The 23,485-nt window shown below is 43.3% G+C and overlaps 1 protein-coding gene across 3 annotated transcripts in view; it reads right to left on the bottom strand.

Annotated features, from left to right (window-relative positions):
• Positions 1-23,485, bottom strand: part of PEX3 (peroxisomal biogenesis factor 3) — a 988,587-nt gene that overhangs the window by 5,503 nt on the left and 959,599 nt on the right. The gene's annotated exons all lie outside the window — the stretch shown is intronic.

Raw genomic sequence — 23,485 nt, 5'->3', positions numbered from 1 at the left:
AGTTTTTACCCTGCAATTATAAATGTGCATCACGTGTAACTTAAATGTGGAGCTTTCCTTCCCGGGCCTTCACTGAAAATGGGTTTTATTCAATAAGTACTGGAAAACTAAATGAGAAGCTGTCTAGTATGCAGTGTGGATTTTGTTCTGTCCAAATTCAATTCCATTTATCTATGTGCATCCTTAACTCATCCAGAAACTTGGAAATAAGTGAAAACATGGGAAATAAACAGAGGAGTCGCTGGGGCATTATTCTCACGGAGAAATAAAGAAAAATGAAACTGCTGCATTTGAATGTGGTTAGGGTTGTAAAATGATTGCAGCAATAAATCTCCCACTGATTGAAAAGGTTCTATGCTACTGAGGTTTTTGAAGCTACTTGGGCATCAGTGGAGCGTGGCTAAGCTGGTCCACAGAACTATCTTGTTCTGGAATGTCAGAGGCAACAAGGAGACACTTGGAATCAATTTCGCATTTCCATACTCTCAGGGCCACCCGAGAAAATAGACAGAAATTAGTCTCTCTATCTTGTTTTTGTACCAAACCACTGCCTTGCTGTTAGAGAGCATGACAATCTCATTGGTGAGAAGGGTATCCCAAAACACCTGCAAGGTGAAAAGGATAGCACTCATTTTAGAAAAGTTGATGTTCAAACTGACCTTTTAAGTGTGGACTATCTGCTCCAAACAATGTCCCCTCACCAAACAGCAGAGGCATCCATTTTCACAGTTGCTAAGGGGATAGGGACTAGGAAGGATCTACCATAACACAGACTGGACTTGAGAATAATTTACCACGAAAGGTGCTCTTTTCACTTCTTGAACATTCTGACTGAAGCATCTACAGAAACTGCAAGCTGGTCCCATTGAAGTGAGTGTCCACTGAAGAACCCTAATGTTAAATTTGGCATGAGTAAAGTACAGTTTTGTACCTACCATAAATGTAGATGTTCAAGTGCTGATACAGCTACAGTCATTACAGATGGGGTTATCCTGCCGTCAGGCGGGTCCTCGGTCGGCCGAATTCCAAAGTCTATGTCCGGCGTCGGTTGTCGGCGCTTCTTCCCTGACGTCAGTGCGGCAGGGGTATAAAAGAGGCAGCCGACACCATTTTCTTCAGTTTTTCTTGCCCCAGATGTCAGGTGCCCCCAGAAGGAAGGCAAAACATAAATTTATGCAAACATGCAATATAGAATAATCAAAAAACAGTAGTTGCAAGCAAATACACCATAAGAGAATACCCCAAACAGGTTGTATATGATAAGGTGTTTGTCATGAGGCCTGTCCTAAGAGGGGACGGAGGAGGGGGTAACCTGGACTGCAGCTGTATGAGCACTCAACCATCTACATTTATGGTAGGTACAAAACTGTACTATGTTCATCGTGCATACAGCTGCAGTCATTACAGATGGGAAGAATCCCAAAGCTAAGCAAGGGTGATAGGCACTAAGTGGAACTAGGAGGAGCGAGGATGCCCTGCAAGACTGCTGTGGCAAAACCCGCTCTAGATTTAGAGTATAGTGGAAGGTGATAGTGCTTGGAGAAAGTGTGCACTGAACTCCAAGTGGCTGCTTCCAAAATGTCCTTGGTAGGGACCCCCCTGAGGAAAGCTGCAGAGGTAGCTGTGGCCCTGGTGGAGTGGGATCTGATGCATGCAGGCACAGTTTTTCCATGAAATGAGTAACAAAAGCGTATGCAGTGGGCTATCCATTTTGAAACTGTCTGTTTGGAAATAGCCTTTCCTTGAGCACCTATAGCATAGGACACAAAGAGTTGCTTGGATTTCCTGAATGGCTTTGTCCTGTCCAAATAATAACGAAGTTGTCTGTGAATGTCCAAGGAATGTAGTAGTCTTTCCCCTTTGTTTTGTGGATTTGGATAAAAGGTAGGTAAGTGGATAGTCTGATTCAAAGCTACACTGGATACTACCTTTGGCATAAAGGTAGGGTTGGTTCGTAAGGAAACTCTGTCCTGATGGAAAATGACGAATGGTTGCACAGCCATGAGGGCCTGTAGCTCCGAAACCCTGTGTGCTGAGGTGATAGCCAGAAGAAAGGCTGTTTTCCATGACAAGTATTGTAGTTCTGTTGAAGAAGCTGGCTCAAAGGGAGGAAGGGTCAGCTTTTCCAATACAAAGTTGAGGTCCCAAGCAGGGACTGGTGGTTTCCTTGGGGGTTTTATATTCTTTGCTCCTCTGAGGAACTGCCTTAAGAGAGGATGTGAGAATAAAGGAGGATCTGTGTTGTATTGTGCAGAATGGCTGAAGCGTAGATCTTGATGGAAGAGAAGGAAAGTCCACTGTTTAACATCTCAGCTAGGTATTGTAAAATTTGAGGTATATTTATTACCCGAGGATTCTGGCCCTTTTCTTGATTCCAGGCACAAAATCGTTTCCATTTGGCGGAGTAGGCTTTTCTAGCAGAAGGTCTTCTGGCCTCCAAGATGACATCCTGCACCTCCTTGGAGAGGAGAAACTGTGGGGAAATCAAGGAATTCTCCATGCAGCTAGATTTAGGGCTTTGAGCTGGCTGTGAAGGGTTTTGTAGTTGTGCTGGGACAACAGAAGAGGGACTAGAGGTAGGATCCATGGTGGGGAATGTGTCAGGCTCTTCAGGAGCGGATACCAGTGTTGTCTTGGCCAGTCTGGAGCAATGAGAATCATTTTCGGCCTCTCTGCTCTGGCTTTTAATAGAACTTTGGGCAGCAGAGGAAGAGGCGGGAAGGCATAAACTGTCAATGTTGTTCAATTGAAAGAAAGTGCATCCACTTTCCAGGCCTGTGAATGATAGGTCTTTGAACAAAATTTTTTCAACTGGTAATTTCTGTGGGTAGCAAAGAGATCTATGTCTGGCTGTCCCCATGCCTGAGTTATCTTTGTGAAAACTTGAGGATGCAACTTCCATTCATGTGGATCTGTCATATTTCTGCTTAGGTTGTCTGCCAGTGTGTTTTCCTTCCCTGGCAGGAATTGTGCCTATAGTTGAATTTGCAATTCCAGTGCTGTGTTCCATAGGGTCATGGCTTGCCTGCACAGGGGGTATGAATGAGTTCCCCCCTGTTTGTTTATGTACCACATCACTGTGGTGTTGTCTGTCCTTATCAATAGCTGGCCTGAATGCAGTAGGTCTTTGAAGGTCATAACAGCATTTTGCACGGCTAGCATTTCCTTTTGGTTAATGTGTAGGTGCTTCTCTTTTTGGGACCATTTTCCCTGAGTGCACTGATCTGTCATGTGTGCTCCTCAGGCGTAGTCTGAGGCGTCTGTTGTGATGATTTGAGTTGCTTGAGGTGCACAGAAAGGGAGACCTGTGTTTCTTTCGCATGCTTGAGCCCACCACAAAAATTCCTTTTGAAGGCATGGAATGAGTGGTATAATTGTTTCCAAGCTGTGGCTGTGTTGAGACCATAAGTTTTTTAGGTACCACTGAAGTTTCCTCATATGCAGCTTTGCACATGGGATTAGTAGGATGCAAGATGCCATGAATCCCAGAGCCTGCAGGACTTTCCTTGCAGTTAGCCTGGTGAAAGTTGCCATTTTGCTGAAGTATTGAGACAGTTGCCCTTGTTTGTCTGGCGTGAGGTAGGTCATCTGGGTGGTTGTATTCAAGCTGGCACCTCAGGAAAATTATTTGCTGAGAGGGTATTAGTTTTGATTTCTTTTTGTTGACTGTGTATTCCAGGAAGTTCAACAGTTTTATTACAAATGCCAGGTGCTGCAGTAGTATGTCCTTGCTGTCCGCTTGGATCAGGCAGTCATCCAGATATGGGTAGATTTGTATTCCTTGTAGTCTGCAGAAGGCGATTACTGATGCTAGGCATTTTGTAAACACTCTGGGCGCAGTAGATAAGCCAAAGGGCAATGCAGAGAATTGGTAATGAGTTGAACCTGCAAGAAATCTGAGTTATCTTCTGCAATCTTGTCTGATAGGGACATGCAGGTATGCCTCCTAGAGGTCCAATGTTACCAGCCAAGACTCCTTGCCCAGCATGGGAAGAAGCTGCTGTAATGTGAGCATCTTGAATTTTGGCACCTGTAGATATGTGTTTAGGATGGATAGGTCTAAGATAGGTCTCCAATCTTTATCTTTCCTTGGTACCAGGAACAGTCTGGAATAAAACCCTTGACCTTGTTCTTTTGCAGGTACCTCTTGAATCGCTTTCATGTCCATGAGAGCTGAAATTTGTTTTTGTGCCTCTGCCCTTTGATTTTGTGGCAGGTTTGGCATGCCCCTCATTTTTGGAAGGGTGTGAAAGTGGAACCTGTAGCCTCTGTCTATAATGTCCAGAATCCATTTGTCTTTTGTAACAATATGCCAATTTTTTGAGAATAATGCCAGTTTTCCGCCCAAAGGTGCTGCCATTACAGCTTTGCTTGGCAGGTGTAGGGGGAAGTCATTGTGTCTGTTTTCTAAATGACAGTGATCTATCTTCTCCACCTCTTGGGGTTGGTGCTTGCCACTGTCTGGCTCTGAAAGATCCTTGAGGTTGCCCTCTACCCCTTGGGCGTCTGTATCTGCCCCTTTGAGGTATGTCCGTGGCTGGAAAGGACCAATTTTTTGAAGGCCAGTTTCTGCTGAAACGTGGAGGTTGTACCTGCAGGAAATCTTTCACTGTTTGCATTGATTTCGCTTTTTCCTCCATTTTCTTTAGTACCTCCTCAGCTTTAACACCAAACAATACATCTTTTTGAAGAGGTGCATCTAATAATTTAGCTTTGACATGATCTGGTAAGGTTTGTTCTTTGAGCCAAGCATGTCTACGTACAGACCCCGTAACAGCAGCTCTACATGAGGCCTCTAAAGCATCAAAACCACACTGCAAGGTATGTTTACATTTGCTCTGCACCATGCAACAAATCCTGCAACTCTTTTAAATCTGGTTGTGTCATTTTGCTTTTCAACTGAGATATCAAAAACTGTTGATACTTTAACATATGGAATTGACAGTTTAATGCCCTCATGGTTAAAGTGGCTGAAGTGTACACCTTTTTCCCCCACCTTTCTAAAGCTCTGGAATCTCTCTCTGAAGGTAATGGGTTTTTAGCAGTAGAGGCCTTAATTCCCTTGGGACTCTGTGAAATAGTTTCTGGGTCAGCAGTATGGCTTTTATATAGGAACTGGTGAGAATCAGGAACCCGGTAATACCTGTCTGGTTTAACAGGAGCTGGAGGTAAAGAATCTGGATTAAGGCTGGCTTCTGTGTACACATCATCCAATATAGCTAAAACAGGAGGGATAGCCAGGGGCCTATGCTGGGGGAGCAGAAGAAATTCCCAGAGCCTTTTCTTGGAATCTGAGTAATCTTGGCCTTCCCAGTGAAAGTGTTCCCTCAATGTATGCAGGGTTTCCCCAAAACAGTAGTCCTCAGGGGGGGAAACCGAGGGAATAGACTCCTCTGCATCAGAGTCTTCGAAAGGAGAATAGGCGTAATCCTGGTCCTCAGAGTGTTCTGAGGTAATAGAAGCTTGATCTGAGGAAGGGTAGTCTTCCTCTAATCTGGGCCTTTTGTCAGAGGGGGGTTGAGAACCCCTGATAAGAGTAATCAAATCCTCAGCCATTTTAAGCATCTGCTTTTTAGGCATGGGGCCTTGAGAGGGGGTCGGAGGACCCTGTTTTTTGGTTTTCATGGCTGCTTTAGATTTAGTGAAGGCTTTAATAGAGAAGGAGGAAGGCCTGAAGACACCTTGAGAAATGGCAGGCCTGTCTAAATTCTGAGTTTTCCCACCAAGAGTGGCGTCGGTATCTGCAGTAGGAATGGGGACCGAGGAGCCTGCGACCTCGGGTACTGAAGACTGAAGACACCGGTAATGTAGTGTCATCGGTACTCAGGGGCTGTGTAGGTGCCTCGCTGAGCACCGGAGAACCGGTAGTCGGCCTAAGCGTGGTCTCAGTAGTCGGTGCGGATCTCGGATGTTGGTCCTTATCTTTGCGTCTTTTGCTCAAAACTGGAGTCGGAGTATCAGACGACATGATATAATTACATTTTTTGCCAAAATAATAAACGGCGAACTCCGCCCGGTGCTTAATAGTGCGCTTGTTGAATCTAGCACAAAAACGGCAGGCCGAGACGTCATGGTCTGGGCATAAGCAAGGTATATAGAAAGAGTGGAAATCCTTATGCGGTATTTGCTTCCCATAAGAAATGCAATTATTAACTTTGTCTGACATCGGTCTGAGGCAAGAAAAGTTTCCCCAACGGGGTACTTAGCTTTCAAGAAGACTTCGGCCGAAATACTTTCGTAAATCTCAGGAGCTGGCCGACCGGCACTTGCGAACTGCTTCTGCTTCGGGCACCGCGCGGCAAGAAAGACTGAAGAAAATGGTGTCGGCTGCTTCTTTTATACCCCTGCCGCACTGACATCAGGGAAGAAGCGATGACAACCGCCGGACCTAGACTTTGGAATCCGGCCGACCGAGGACCCGCCTGATGGCAGGATAACCCCATCTGTAATGACTGCAGCTGTATGCACGATGAGCATCCATGAACAGAATGATGCCGTGAGACCCAGTGCTTGAAGACAGATACACAGCCGCAGGTACTGGGTTGCTCTGGATTAGCTGGAGAACTATTAACCAGATGGACACCAGTAGAAAGGTATAGCAAGACAGACCATCATCTGCAACCCATAAATGTGACTGACTGACATCAGCTAGGACTTCATATTATTCACTGTTATTCCCAAGGAGTGGAGTGGCCAGAGAAGCACATCTATGCTGGCAATAAGACTGCCCACAGTCAGGCTGCAAGAAGCCAGTCATCTAGATAAGAGAAAATCCTGGAACCCTGCAGTTTGAGAGCTGCAGCTGCCCCTAGCAACATGCATTTGGTGAACACACTGGAGGATTGTGGCAAGACAAAATGGCAATGTCCAGAACTGAAAATGACTGGTTCTTATCTGGAAGTGTAGTGACCTCCTGGACTTGTTGGTGATCTTACTGGGGAGATATGTACCTGAAGATCCAAAGAGCACATCCAGTCTCCTTCAGACCAGCTGAACTATTCTGACAGCTGGAGCAGCCACTCAAGAATATAACTTGGAGGAATGGAAGACCTAAGGAGTGTCAATATCTCCCCAAACCTATGGTCAAGCATGTAACCATATGAAAAAGGGCTCTATGAGAATGTTCCGATTAAAACTGGCTTCAGGTCCTTTTTTTGTTTCTGGTACCAAAATACAGTCTTGAGAATAAAAAAAAATAGCACTTTCTGGTCTGAGTGGACATCCTGGATGACTCTTTTCATAACCAGGCTTTGTGCCTCTAATTTGGCTGCAGCTTTATGCAGCTACTGTACCTGTTACCAGCATGGTAGATATGGGCATCCTGAGGCAATGTAGAAATTGCCTCATGTTTACTGACAACCAGTTAATTCTCAAACAAACTGATATGGTATGTAAGAGATGCATTTACACAACATCACTGGAGGTAAAGCTCGCACATAAAAATACTCCTAATGTCAATAAGGTTGTCAGTATACACACACTGCACCCATCACGCACAATTCAAAGTAGAAATATCAACCCACATATGCTGAGACAATTAAATGTAACCTTCCTAAACTTCAAAGACCTCCTAGATGAAGTACACATAACCAATATCCTCAGCAGCCCCAAATGCACTTTCAAAACAACACCCACATCAACAGGGAGCTACATCTCATAGAGCCTCTACCTCTAAGCCCATAAGGCAAGCCACCACATAATCCAACATTCTAGTCATTGGAGACTCCATTGTGAGACACACTGATGTCCCTCTCACATGGCTGAGTAAGGAGAAAGTCATGGTCAGTTATGAAGAATATGAACAGCCAAAGCATGTGTTGGGGGGAATTGAGTATGTGACAGTTTGTGTGTGTTAAAATGTACTGTGAACTTCGAATGAACTCTGAGCAACGAGAAAGTACTGAAAAACAAGAGTCTGCCTGAAAGCAGGAAATGTGCCTTTTATGGAAGTGCATCTCTTTGCCCAGAGATATGATGATGTGAATTGTCTTATATTTACGGGTAAACCTTTGATTGGTTAATTGCCCTTTATAATGATCTAATTGGTTCATTTTTATATTTTTGTACCGTCAGCAATATCACCAGTATATAAGCTTGTTTATTACTTTGTTCTGGGAGTCTCCCTGGTACTTTCCATGAGGCTCCCACATGTGTGTACTGTAGTTAATAAAAAACACTGAAAAAGAGAAAGAACTATTTGTCTTCATTTTTAAAGTATTGTGTAATGTAACAATTGGTGTCATTTACTCGGATCTGAATTGAGAACAAGCTGCAGCAGTCAGGAATTGGACGAAATACTGCTAACAAAAGGGCCCATAACAACTTTTTCTGTTTCTGCAGTGTTTCTTTCATTTCTCTGTATTCGCCTGCCTTAAAGAATTGAAATTGTTTTTTATGCAGGAAAATATATGATTTCTCTCATTCAGTTGTTTTGAGGTAAGTGGCATGCATTTCTCTTCTGCTATTAAATGTGCAGTATGAGTGTGGTTTAATACGGAAATACTGGCGACATACGTATGAAAGGAGGATTGATAGTGGGGTAACAAGACGTTTATATAATGCCTTAGCTAAACCTGTGTTAAACAAGTATAGCTTATTGAGTGAAAATGGGAGCGAGTGCGGGAAAAATAATGGAGCCAGAAAGAGGTACACCAGCTGGTTATATGTTTTATTGTGTGTCCCGGGACAGTTGCATGTTTTTAAATCAGTAGATCGCCCTTACTAAAAATGATGGTGACCTTGCTTTTCCCGAAAATGGTAGTTTTAATAAAGATATATTGACTAATTTGCAAAAGAAATTAAAAAATAAAGGAAGAATACCAGGGTTGTGCTGGGCAGCTTTTAATGATTGGATGTGTGAAGCTAAAGAAAGGGAAAAGGACTTGGTCGTCAGTAGTCGTAAGGATAATCAAAAGAAACTAAAAGAGCAGATAAAGGAACTGTTGACATACTGCGAGTAATCTAGATGTAGCAAATGGTAAACGCTTAAAGGAAACGCCCTTTAAGGGATTATATCCTGTGCAAGAATTAAGTAAATTACAAATAACTGAATCATTTGAAGATGATAACCCCTGGTTCCCCCCCACCCCCTACGGCTCCTCCACCGGATATCACAGGTTCAAGACGGAGCAGTGAGCTCCACAACAGAGGGCGAAGGCCAGCGGGGAGAACAGCAGACCGCACCCGACTCTGGAAGTGGAAATCAGGCAATGGGAGGTCAGCCTAGCAGGCCACTTATAGAACAACCTGACCAAACAGATACAGGTAAACAGTCACCTAGACTAACACCTTCGAAAACAAAAAAGCAGCAGAAAAGAAAAGCACAAATGCTTTTTGACCCTAGGTTTAGCCAGCTGAAAATATATCACAATAAAAAAGATGTATATTTACGCAAAGGTAAATATTACAAACAATGACCAATTGTGATTGAAGACAATGATGGCTACACTGGTCCGGACAAATCTAATTCAAATTCTGACTCTGAATCGGGCACTAGCCCATCAGATGAAGAGGGAGTATTCCCATTGAGAGAAGTCCAAAACCCAGCACATGCTAGAGATGCGGGACAACCGGCTACTGTGGTGGTACCTAGGGCGTGGTCAGCAGTTGATTTTCAAGCGATCACCAAATTACTTCCTCCTATTCGTAATAACCCAGCGAAGTTTCAACGCATACTGGCAGGACATATCTGTTTGCAAAATCCTACCATAGAAGAGGTTAGAGCTGTCCTCCACTACACTGCCCCAGCTGATCTGATGAAACGTATCTGGGATCATGCTAACATTCCTACCGCAATACCAAAGCACAACACACAAGGGGAGAATGGATTTGAAGTGGTTAGGCAATGTATAGTTGATGCTATCACTGTAATAGTGCCACCTACCCCCAATTTGTTGAAAATTAAATCAGTCATACAGAATGAGGGTGAGCCTATAGACAAATATTTAAATAGACTCACTGAAGCCTTTGAGGCATATTCCGGGTACCCAGAGCCCACCGAAGGACCAGCACAAAGCGGGCTGTCAGCTGCTTTGTAGATGGGTTACGCCCTCAGGTGAGGGACAAGCTAAAGGAAGTATGTTTAAACTGGCCCAGTTTGGGCCTACATGAGTTAGTCCAGCAGGTACAATACCTATCTGACCATTTAGCCAAAGAAAAGAAGGATTTACAGGAGAAATTAGTAAAAGCACAAATCCAAATGTGTAGTGCTTTTGGTCAGTGGGGTAGAGGACGAGGGAGAGGGAGGGGTGGACGCCAAGGAGCAGGAAATCAGTATAGACAAAACTGGCAGAGAACACAGTTGGCTCCACCCCAGAATTCTAGCAATCACACAGAGTGTTTCAACTGTGGCCAAGCAGGCCATTGGAAAAATGAGTGACCATATTTGGCTGACCATACACCAATATGTCGCAACAGTGGAATTCTAGCTGGACGCCGTCAAATCGACAGCAACCACAATGAAGGTTCCCTGGACAGAAACAACAGCAATTGTGTCCTTTTATTCCTGTGGATCAGGATGGACCACATGTTATGTTACTGGTTAAAAATAAACTCTATCCGTTTTTAATTGATACCAGAGCAACTAAATCCATGCTAGCTGACAAAGCAGCCATAAATGTTCCTCTCTCCGACAAAATAACTAGAGGGGTTGGTGTCTCTGGTATACCTATTGAGTATTCCGAAACTATTCCAATCCCAGTAACTTTGGGACCTCTGCAGGATAACCATGCATTCTTAGTAGGACCCTCAGCACCTTTAAATCTATTAGGAAGAGACTTGCTTTGCAAAATGGGGGCCACCATTTTTTGCACAGCAGATGGAGTTTATCTCCAAGTGCCTTCAGACCAACAGGATAGTACCCTGGCAGCTTTAGATGACTCCGTCATTTTACAGACGATGTGTATCCAGCCAAATTCTAACAGAAACAAGTATTTACATTCCCTACCCTCCCACCTGTGGACTACTCATGACAATGATGTAGGGTTTTTCACCTCAGCTACTCCTGTAACAATAACCTTAAAACCAGGTGCAAAGTTACCGCAAGTACCACAGTACTCTTTGACAGCTGAGGCTATATCTGGTATTGCCCCTATTATTTCTGTATTAGAAATGCAAGGGATCATAGTACCCACCACAAGCCCATGTAACACTGCAATATTACCGGTGAAGAAACCTGGCAAACAAGCTTACAGATTTGTGCAAGACTTGCGGGAAGTTAATAAAGCTGTTTTGCCTGTTTTCCCGATTGTACCAAACCCAGCTACTATTTTGAGCTGTATCCCACCTACTGCATTATGGTAATTGATATTTCATCAGCTTTTTTCTCTATTCATAGTACATCCTGATAGTCAGTATTTGTTTGCATTTACCTACAAAGGCCAACAGTATACTTGGACTCGATTGTCCCAAGGATATGTAGAATCCCCAACTTTACTTTCTAGAGAGATGCATAGACAGTTAAAGGATCTGCAACTACCATCACGTTCAGTTCTAGTCCAATATGTGGATGATATTCTTATAGCTTCACTGGACAGTAACTCATGTAGGGAAAATTCCCTTCTAGTGTTAAACTTTTTGGCTACACGAGGGTTTAAAGTAAATAGATCAAAATTACAATTCTTTCAGGAAAAGGTGCAGTATTTGGGACATATTACAATGGGTTCTCGTCAAATACTCCCAAATCGTATAACTTCTATTCAAAATGTCCCACGCCCTGTAACTCAGAGGCAGCTTCGAGGATTCCTTGGCCTAGCAGGATACTGCAGACAATGGGTGCATAATTTTTCGGAAATTTCGGCCCCCTTGTTACAACTCCTAAAAAGGGACATTACGGAACCTTTACCCTGGACATCACAACACGATGAGGCTTTTCAGGCTATTAAGACATCCTTGGTAAATCCTCTTGCCTTAGGGTTGCCAGATTATTCCAAACCTTTTGTTTTCTTTTGCTGTGAGCGAAACAAGACTGCCTTGGGTCTTCTAGCCCAGCAACACACTGGAGGCTACCGGCCTATTGCTTACTACAGGACTCAGCTAGATCCGGTTACCTCTGGTTACCCAGCTTGCTTAAGGGCTGTGGCAGCCGCTGCTGTCTTGGTTGACATGGCGGCTCCACTAACCCTGGGACATGATACTATATTAGCAGTCCCACATGCAGTTCAAGCATTACTTTTGAAAACAAAAACACAGTATCTTTCAAATGCACGTCTTACTAAGTATGAATTAAGTTTAATAAATAACCCCACCATGCAAGTCATACGCTGCCCACCACTGAACCCTGCATCTTTAATACCAACATCGGATGAGGGCGAACCACATGATTGTGTGCTTGTAGTTAACTCTGTTCTTTCTCCTAGGTTACACTTGTATGATACTCCTTTGCAAAATCTTGATTTGGTTCTTTTTGTTGATGGATCCTGCTTACAAACAAACTCCAGAGAATTCCAAGCAGCTTGGTCAGTCTGTACTCAGACTAAAGTTTTAAGGTCAGCACGATTACCCCCAGGCACTTCTGCGGAGGCTGCGGAACTAGTGGCATTATCGAATGCATACAAAATAGCTAAGGACAAGTCTGTTACTATATATACTGACTCCCGTTATGCCCATGGTATTGTTCATGATTTTGATATACTATGGAAGGAACAAGGGTTCTTAACTTCTTTCGGGGCACCCGTTAAAAAACATATTTATGTCAATAATTTGCTACAAGATTTATTGTTGCCGTCTGAACTTGCTGTTGTTAAATGTGCAGCCCATCAATCTAATGACTCTTTTGAAACTAAGGGCAATAATTTAGCTGACTGGGCTGCTAAACAGGCTGCTCTCTCACAAACCGTTCAGGGACATTTTTTGCAGCCTTTGCAACCCATGGTCACTTTTGATACCACAGTGTTAAAAGCTTTACAGGATGAAGCTCCAGATCAGAAAGGAGAACATGGTTGGCTCAAGGTTGTTTTAAACGTTCTGATTTCATTTGGCAACATCCAGATGGCAGACTGATCTGCCCAATGTCCATGTTAAATTCTCTTATTAAAGCGTATCATTTGCCAGCTCATGTTGGGGTACAAGCGTTAATAAAACAAATCCAAAAGGATTGGTTTGCCCCAGGACTTTCTGCTTCTGTACAGCATTTTTTGAGCACGTGCTCCATTTGTTTACAGTATAGCATTTCAAAAGGCACTATGGCTCCCATACAACCACTGCCAAAACCATTGGGACCATTTTGCGCTTTGCAATGGGATTTTATTGAACTTCCACCTTGTGCTCGTTTCAAATATGTTCTAACTGTTGTTGATGTTTTTTTGGGTGGTTGGAAGCCTACCCATGTACTAAAAATGACGCAATTTCAGTTGCTAAGAAACTTTGTTATGAAGTGATACCTCGTTTTGGTGATCCCTGTCAAATATATTCAGACCGTGGAACACATTTTACTGCTCAGTTAATTGATTCACTGTGTAAAATGTTAGGCATCATTTTAAAATTTCATTGTCCATATAGACCAAAGGCATCAGGTATTACTGAGCGCATGAATCAGACTCTGAAAACCAGACTGGCAAAAATTACTACTGAAATGGGCCTCACTTGGGTACAGGCCCTACCTTTAGCCCTACTCTCTATGAGAGCGCAAGTACATCCTACTAAAGGTCTTTCTCCTCATGAAATCCTCATGGGCCGCCCTATGCGTATGCCCATGACTCCACCACCACCCTTTTCTGAGTATGATGCATTTGATCATGATATTCTTAGAAATTGCCCTTCTCTTGTTTCTTTTTTACAGTTTCATCATCGGCAGGTAGCAGCGTCTCAACATATTCCTGATCTTTTCCTGTCCTCGGCACTACAACCAGGAGATTGGGTGTACATAAAGTCATTCTCTCGAAAAACAGCACTTCAACCATGCTGAAAGGGGCCCTTCCTGGTTCTACTGACGACATCATCAGCGGTTCGACTACAAGGCTCACCCACTTGGATTCACATATCGCACGTCAAGAAGGTCACCTTTAACTTTTGCTACTCCTGATTCTTCACCTATTGCTACTCGTACTCAAAGTCATACTATACCAGCACCTGACAATGCCTGATGTTTATCCATTTGGACAACCTCACCCTCCCGGCAAAATACAGGTGCAACCACCATTCCCACAAAAGTACTGCACAACTATTTTGGTGGTTATTCTTGTTGTTTTATTTTTACTGTGGCCATTTTTGTTTCCTGCTCCAACGACGCATCATGCCAAACGAGCTACATGGCATCCACCTTTCAACACTTACCAGGCCATTAAACATGTCTATGCTTCCACCTTCAACGTTTCTGATTGCTGGATCTGTGCAGCTCTTCCCACTTCAATTGATGGCCTTCCATTGACAGCTAATCCTTTACCTACTGACAACTATTCAACCATCCTCTTTAATACTTCTGGGGGATTGTGTAAACAAATACATTCAAACTGAACTGTAGCTCTGACTTTAGCATACCGACAGCAAGGCATTTTATGCCTAAAACAAAAGGGAATAAAGAAAGTCGGTTCAAGTATTTGCACTATAACAATTCAGAGAGTATGTGCCGTTACTAACTACACAACTTTGCAGTCAATTAACGTTACGGCACGGGACAGGTCTATCTCCTATTCAGCGTGGTGGGCCTCTGTATCAAAACCATTCTTGAATTATTCAGATTGGCAGATGTGTAATGTGACTGGAACGATGTTAGGGCCAAAGGAGGTATGGGTCTTTGAAAATAGCCCTACAATGACAAATTACTCACAACTATCACATCTTAAGTTAGAGTTAGAGGATGTATTCTCTCAAGTAGTGTTCAATAATAATGTTACCACTAACATTTCCACTATGCTCTTGGAAGAAGGGTTGTATTTTATTTGTGGTAGAAAGGCATAAGTGGTTACCAAGGAATTGGTCTGGTAGCTGTTTCTTGGGTTATTTAGTCCCAGCCATCCGACATGTATCTGCTTTACCTCAAGGAAAAATTCGTAACGTTCGAGAGGTCAAAAGGTCTACCAATCCGGTAGGTCAAGTTGATGCTTCATGGATCTATCATCATGATTTAGCTCATGCTGGCACTAAAGGACTATCCCATATGGACTTGGGTGATGACGTCATATCATGGGCTGGTATAATTCCGTCATACAGAGCAGTGAAATCAATTTGGGAACTGAGAAAGCTATTTAAATTGCTTGAAATATTAAGCAATGCTACATTTTCTGCCTTAGAACTAGTGACTGATGAACTGACTGCTATGAGAGCTGTAGTACTCCAGAACTGTATGGCTCTTGATTTCACCCTTGCGGCGAAAGGAGGAACTTGTGCTTTAATCCAGGAGGAATGCTGTACGTTTATTCCTGATAATCAGCACGAAATTGAAAGCCATCTTGAACTGATTCAAAGAATTTCCGAACTCTCGAAGGCCAAAGAGGCCGATAGTTCAACATGGGCATAGTTAACCAACCTGTTCTCAGGATGGGGAGGTGGACTGTTGAAGTTGATCTTATTAATTACAGTATTAGCAATTGTTGCTTTTCGTGTCTTATTCCTAATCAAAGCACTGATCTTGTAATTAATGGCTTCAAAAACTGTGAAGAAAGTGCTTATGTTTTATATGCCTGCAGCTATGAATGTAGATGAGGAAATGACAAGGTTTTCTAATAATGAAAAGACCAGTAGCATGGTTATGCTAGATATGGGACAAATGTACGATAGGTTAAATGAAGATGCTTACACAGCATCAAATGGGGGATTGTAGAATATGAACAGCCAAAGCATGTGTTTGGGGGAATTGAGTATGTGACAGTTTGTATGAGTTAAAATGTGCTGTGTACTGTGAACTTCGAATGAACTCTGAGCAACGAGAAAGTACTGAAAAACAAGAGTCTGCCTGAAAGCAGGAAATGTGCCTTTTATGGAAGTGCATCCGATTTTCTCTCTTTGCCCAGAGATATGATTATGTGAATTATCTTATGTTTACAGGTAAACCTTTGATTAGTTAATTGCCCTTTATAATGATCTAATTGGTTCATTTTTATATTTTTGTACTGTCAGCAATATCACCAGTATATAAACTTGTTTATTCCTTTGTTCTGGGAGTCTCCCTGGTACTTTCCATGAGGCTCTCACATGTGTGTACTGTAGTTAATAAAAGCCACTGAAAGAGAGAAAGAACTATTTGTCTTCATTTTTAAAGTATTGTGTAATGTAACAGTTACTTATCACGGGCTAGGATCTGCCACATTACGCATGCACTCAGGTCACTGGACCACAGGTAATCTGTAATGGTTCATCTCCCAGGCCCATGCTTACACTTGTCAAGGGTATCAGAACTTTTCAGAGATTTGGGATGCATGGCTAGACTTAAAAAGGCCCTTGTGGTCATCAGCCTAGTAAACATCCATGAACCTATAGGGTGGAGCAGGGAGAGACGGTGTCTTAGCAATGGTTGTGAAGGGAATAGCCTCTGGATACTATTTCCCTGACCCATCTCTTATGTGTAATAGCCATTCATGTAGAAAGGTGGAAAAGACAGACAACCCCTTGAATGTCTTCACAGTGTCTCCCCCCATGCAAGTGACTATGATTATTCTCTGCCCACCCCCACAAAGGCATGGATCCAGAGGTGTCTGATGCACAACATGACCAGTCCATGCACTGCCTTGCATAGCCTGAGTGTGATACCATGCACATCACTTTATTCCTTATTGTCTGTGTCATGGCCCATAGTTGTACACCAAGCACCTCTTACCAGTGCTGCAATGTAGTGCACCTACCTCTGTCTAAATTGTGGCAGTGCTGCATCATGTTCCTCCTCTGATTTTCTATCCTGCCATTTTGCTGCTGCTATGACAGGTACAGAAGTTCCTCCCATGATGTCTATCTGCTGCTCCATTTATTTCTGCAATGCCATGTTAAGGAGCATGGCATGCATAACAGACATCCTGCTGCAAATGTCGGACTATAATGCAGTGCCCATCTTGAGGTATCAAGACAAAAGATACATCGCTTCACTGTTCTGAATACACCCTCCGCTATGTTACACATTTCAATGCAAGCTGTGTTATATGCCATTTCCTGCATTGTGTGTATTCAGACCACTAAAGGGATGTAGAATTACTTGCAAAAGTTAACTGTAAAATAATGCAGCTGTACCCTGTAGGAAAAAGTGCAGGGCAAATCCTAGAAAGAAAATTATATCAACCACTTTTACAATAAAAGGAAGAGAACTTTGACTAATGTAAGAAGAGTAATTCCCAGAATGTTAAGAGCCCTCATTGTTGAAATAAACTAACCCAAGAGCTTAATAAAATCCAACAAAGCCAAGTCTGTGGCTAAAATAGCCACTCAAGCCAAAGTAAGGCCTTTTTCAGCTATGTTTGCAATCTTAGAAGCATAATGCATAAATGCGCTGAGCTAACTGTGAACGTTACCTACACTATATCTTCAACTCCAGTGTAGGTAATGTGAACTAAAACAAGTAACTAAACAAGCTTGAGGGAAGAGTGTTGCAGGCAAGAAAGCAAAGAAAGTTAGGCTGCATCAAAGTGCAAGGCAGAGAATGTTATCATGTATGTCACAGGTAAAAGCAAGCAACATTGCTCTCTGCACAGTAAAATGTAACATCAGAGTGAATATTCTTGTAGTCTGGGAATGAAAGTAGTGTTAGAGAAACTGATTCTAAATAAAAATCAGTTTGAAATACCCCCGGTACTATTTTTCAATCTTGCTTATCTATTTAAAAGGCTAGGCTGTCTTCCTGTAGAATATCAACAAACATTTCTCATGGGGACTTCCAAGATGACTTCACACTGATTAACAGCTTAATTTCAGCTCTCCCAATGTGAAAAAAGAAACAGAGAATCAGCAACCAGTGATGCTGTCAAGTACACTGACTAAACGCCAGGGAAGAAAAGATTTAAGGAAACAAAGAAAACCAGAAAAGATAGAGAGAAAACTGCCTGGGAAGAATCCTATAGCTGCTCAGCAAAAAGCAGTTCAGACTTCAGCTTTGATAGAAGAGATGGCTTTCAGTAATTTACAGGAAAAAAATCAAATGCACTCAGGGTGATTAAAGTAAATTAAACATTGAAGGAATACATCAATTCAAATAAAATGCTGGAAAATAGAAGTTTTAACTAGCTATTCAGATGAATTGATAAAACTGCAAAAACCAAAGGATTAATTGAAGAAAAAGATGGATGAGTATGACACTTCTCAAGAACAGCTGTTTCAAAAATAGTACCATTAGATGACAGCACAGAGAAAGCCTGAAATTTTCTGCTGTGCTAGAGAAACTGGAAGTAACAGACTGTATTAATTGTATGGAAACACTAATGAACAACTGGACTGATATTCCATAGCAGGATTTGTTAAATGAAAGGGCACAATGACTGCATGCTCCAAACCTGATCATGAAAAAGCAGCCAAGACCTAAATTAGTAAAGATACAGTCTTACCAGCAGAAAGGATGAATCAAAACACTGTGGCAGAAGGGAAAATACTAAAAAAACTACAAAGTGTTTGTAGAAAATGATTATTCGTCATACAAGGCAGAAGAGAAGCAAACGTATTCCAGCAGTCAGGGAATCTTTAAAGGCAGATGTGATATTCAAGCTGCTGTACCCAGCTATCTTCAGATTAATTTTTTTTCCTGGAGAATCAAAGACATTTTGGATGCATAACAGGTTAAGGATTTATACAACAAAAAGTAAGCCAACAAATAGAACAGGACTCTGTTTCTGATTCTTATGTCAAAGTTCATAGACAAATTTTGCAATTGAAACCTTTTCCTGTGTTCCAAAGGAAATGCTTGACAAACAGAAAAAAAGCACAGGAGTTGACTACAAGAATCAGGAGTACCTTGGATTTGAACTAGTCTCTCCTGCTGGCAGATGGAAAAAAAACAGAAAGAAGAAGACCAGCAACACTGAAATTAGTGAATAAATGAGAGACGATAAGGCCTCGATCACATTAAAATATGGCTTTGCAAGAAAAAGTGTCTGAGAAAGATTGGACCTTTTTTAAATTTGTGAGTGCACCATAAAACAAATACCCCACTTTCTGTCATTTTTTTAGCTGTAGTGGTCACTTGACCTGCTGTTCTCTGCGTGACTACTGCTGATCTCTGCCTGGACTTAATTTTAGATTGCTATTCATTTAAATGTTTGGTTACTTCTATGTTTTTTCTCCTAATATATTTTAAGTTTTTTTGTCCATTTTGGTGTTTTAAGAGGTCTTGGCTAGGGTCAGTTATTTTATTTATTTATTTAACATTTGTTTACCAGGAAAGTCCGACTGGGACAGAGACCATTTTCAGCAGAGGCCCGGGGAGAAATGCTCCAGATGCATGTCAGAATTCTTTTGGAGACAGTGAATAACATCCAGCTAATTACTGGGAGGAGCTGAGAAATAGCATTCCTCATTTAACTACAAATGTTTAGGGTACCTTTATTTAGCTGTAGCCTTTACTTAGCTGTAGTGCTTGCCTGACTTACTGTTCTTTGCCTGAGTATTGCTGATCTCTGCATTTTATTCTTTCCGGGTTCAGGCACCTAGGCAGCACGACACCCCCCCGTGAGACAGCTGGATGTGGACACATGGCAGGTTGGCAGTTTAGCTGCAGTGACAAATGCCTGTGGACAATTCCCTGTGGGAATAGAGGAACCCCCTGCACCCTAACCACACGTGGCAGACACAACCCCCCACAGTGATACACTCTGCACCCCCCTAGAAGCCACCATGTTCAACTGTCAGTGGAACATGTGTCTGGCACAGGATGCCAAGTGGGCATGAAAGTGGTAACGTGAAACCTGTGTGCTGTGGGCAAAGCCTTTATTAACACAATATGTAAAGTGATGTGTGTAGTGCTTGGTGCGTACTAAACCCAGATATAATCAGAACTTGTAGAAATGTGCCACAGCACGGAGAAAATCCTGCACATCACTGTAGTCACACTTATGTTGCAAGACGTGCTTTAGGCGACGCTCCCTTACAACAATAGCCTTCCTACGTGGTGTCACAGGCATCCCCCTCAAGAGAGACTCCCGTCGGGTATCTGTCAGGTTGTGTTCCTGTTGCAGAACAGACAGAAGGTCAGATAACTGCACAGTAGGGTGCCCAGTAGCACCTTCAGCCGATGATGCCATGCCTCTACCTGGTTATTAGTCCATGGGAAGTCCATGTCAGAGACATCACACACATTTCAAAACCTCAAAGGGTAGGACAATGGCAGTCATTGCTGTGCCGAGCAGAGGGATGCATACTTGTGTGGTCGGCCTCGCACATAATGATGGTCCAGAAATACGCCAATAGGCTGTGCATAGTTTGGTAAAGTAGCCACAATGTCCAGAAATGCAGGGACAACATCTTCCAGTGGTAGGAATGCCAACTCAATCAGCTTGCGGATGGCAGTTGAGAAAGCAGTGTTCGTACAATAGAGGGCCACAAGGTGGTGATGCTGGATCTAGCACCAAATATTCTATGATAAATGGAATAGGCACCCCTTCAGAATACTTTTAGGGAATGCCTTACGGCTGGCACGGATCACTGCCTTCTCAAAATCAGTCATAATACACTGTGGAGCCAAGGTGCATCCCTGTTCTGTGGCCATACCCTTCAGTATCGCCCACATATTGTTGTATGCAGACTCTGACTTCCGTGTCATGAGACAGTACACCAGGGGGATGATCCTTGCTGAGGTAGGGGTGCCAATACATCCATGTAATGTATACAGCTGGCGACATATATCAGCCCGTGTGGGGAAGGTGCCATCCCCAAGAATGATGTCAGACCTGCACAGATCAGTCAGATTTTGTGATGTAGTAAGTAGAACCAAGGAATCAGTCCCATCCACATCAGACCTTCTATGGAGGATAAAGCTGCCACTGCAGAGTGGATACTGGCTGACATCAATATCCGCAAGTATTACTGGAGGTGTGGTCATGGATGCCCATGCACTCTGCCATACCCTGGTTATGCTACGACGCAAGGTGGCACAGCAAGGCATCTCTTGTAGTACATTGTCATCCGCTGTGCCTAGGACACTCTGCATTACCAGGCTTGGCAGGTCATTGCTGGTTACCACCCTCTGCCACAGTTCTGCTCACAGTGTAGCCACTTGGGCTATTGTTGCATCTGGGCCGTGCTGGTGTGGCAGTGATTTCAGCAGTTCTTCCCCCTCATCCTGACAAACAGTGATGGCACGACCTCTGCAGGCCTTTACTCTCCGCTCGATACATGCCCAGTACCATTTAGGTGGTGCTTCACACTCCAAATGGTAGAGGTATCCCTTCACTACCAGCATTGGTTTGCCCCATTGGCTGGAAACTGTGCTACATCTGTTGCCAAGCTGATCGGGGCTATACAGGTACATAGATCCCATCATGGTAACGCCACTTGTTGATGACCTCTCCGTATCCATCACAGCCAGTGTAGCTGGGAACAGGATGTAGACATGACCCTGGTACAAGTCACTATCAGACGTTAGAATAGTTGCTGTACACCACCTTGTGTTGTACCCTGTGAAGTAGCGCTGCCTGCCACAGTGGCCCTGTGCAGCTGTCTGCACTCCACCTTGCTCTGTCTGCCTGGTCTGCTAGGGTTTCACTATGTGCAGTTCACACAGCCATGGGGCTGACAAGTGCTTGTAGTCTGGTAGGCGTCTACACAGCTTGCTTGCAACACAAGTTCTATGTGTACTGCACAGGTCCCCTTTAACTCCCAGCTGTTGCTGCTGGCCAATCAGGGTGTGGGGCCCAGTCTCAGTTTCAGTGACAGAGGTTACATAGGGAGGTTTCTCTGTGTTGCACCCTTGTCTGCCTATATGGGTCTGCATACTTGTGTACCCCATCTGCAGCAACCAATGGATGGGTTTGGCAGCCCCCACAATACACACATGCTGCTGTGGACTGGGAAGAGGGTTGCTACCCCTGTGTGACAGTGTTCCCCTACTACAATGTTTATTTCCTGCTGTTGGGTTGGTAGTCTGTGCTTGCCCAGGTTGGCATGTTCCCACCTGCCACTACACTAGGGGGACTCTGGCAGGACAGTTACTGTCTGTTGCAGGCATGCCTCTCCATCACTTTGGGTTGGTCATACACTGTGTCCATCATGCTGTGACATGCTTGGTTGGTGTTACACCAACAGGTCTTAGGGTAGCATGTACTTTCTGAGGGGTATGAAGTCTGAAACTCGTCTGTCTGTTCCACTACAGTGATGGACGGCCACATGTGTGTGGTATTTGGGCTACCCATATTCTGCACAGCTCAGGGTTGTCTGTGCTGTTATATACCGTTAGGGTGTATTGGCAAGGATGCTTGTGGTGTTCTTGCTGTTTGGAAAATGCTCATGTACATACGCTCTGCTGCAGCTGCAGCTACTGTGGGATTTACTGTCTGCTTCCCCGGGAATGTTTACTGTGCGGGTTTGTGTGGACTTGTGGAGCACTACAGGTATGTTGCTGTTATTTTTGTGTTTGTGTACGTGCTACATTTAATATTGGGCTTTGTGTGGACTTGTGGAGCACTAAATGTATGCTGCTGTTATTTTCGTGCTTGTGTTTTAGCCTTGTTCTAAGTTTGGCATGGCTGTTTCCACTGTCGGGTTGCAGCCCGCGTACCTGCCTTAGGGGTTGTCTCCGTTTGTTGGTTTTGCCACCTCTGTTTGTTGGTTTTCCCACCGACTTGGATTCCCACGGCGTACCTCCCTTTCGGCCGTACTGCTCTATGGTCTAACTGTGCTGTGGTCTTCTAGTTTCGGCGTTGTAGCTTGCAGGCATTTGTCTCGCAATCTACACGCTGGAACCCATTCTTCCCAGCTAGCCACACTGTTGCTGCTGTACTTCTAAACTTGGTGGCTTTTGAGTTTTCTACCCCTACTACAAATCTGATTTTGGACACTCCTCCCAGTATCACCTTATCAGCTCATCCTACTGAGCACTGTATAATCAACTGACAAGGCCCTTCCCTTAGTCTCAAACTTGAATTATCTTCTGTTTCCAACTTCCCTGCTTACTAAAAATTGCACATTATTCAGCTGTTTTTAGTGTATTTGTGCTTCGTCCAACTTAGCTTTTTTGCTGCATGTTCTTAAAGTGTTCAGTTGCATTTAATCTGCTGCATTTACTACTACTGCTTGTTAGTAGGCTGACTAGACTGTACCTGTTATTCTAAGCCTCTTGATTCTGATTTAAGCACTGGGACTTCAAACTAGTTATCTTACATGAAGAAGGCTTGTGGTCTCTACTCTTGTGGCAGGAGAGGTAGCTTACATCCTTCTGAGTTGGGAATTGCTGGTTGAAGGCTTACTGTGTCTGTTATTCTAAAAGTGTCTTAGTTTGGTTTAAACATTTAGGCTCCAAACCAGTTATTTTACTTTAAGAATGTTTGTGGTCTACACTCTTGTGGCATTGCTGTCTACACAAATGTTTTTTTAACAGCATCTAGTTTGCACATAGCTGAGCACTGCACATTAAGTTCCTTGTCTT

The sequence above is a fragment of the Protopterus annectens genome, chromosome 1.part0 (assembly GCF_019279795.1).
Source record: "Protopterus annectens isolate FY-2018-M chromosome 1.part0, PAN1.0, whole genome shotgun sequence".
Taxonomy (NCBI): domain Eukaryota; kingdom Metazoa; phylum Chordata; order Ceratodontiformes; family Protopteridae; genus Protopterus; species Protopterus annectens.
This window is presented reverse-complemented; position numbering and strand designations above follow the sequence as displayed.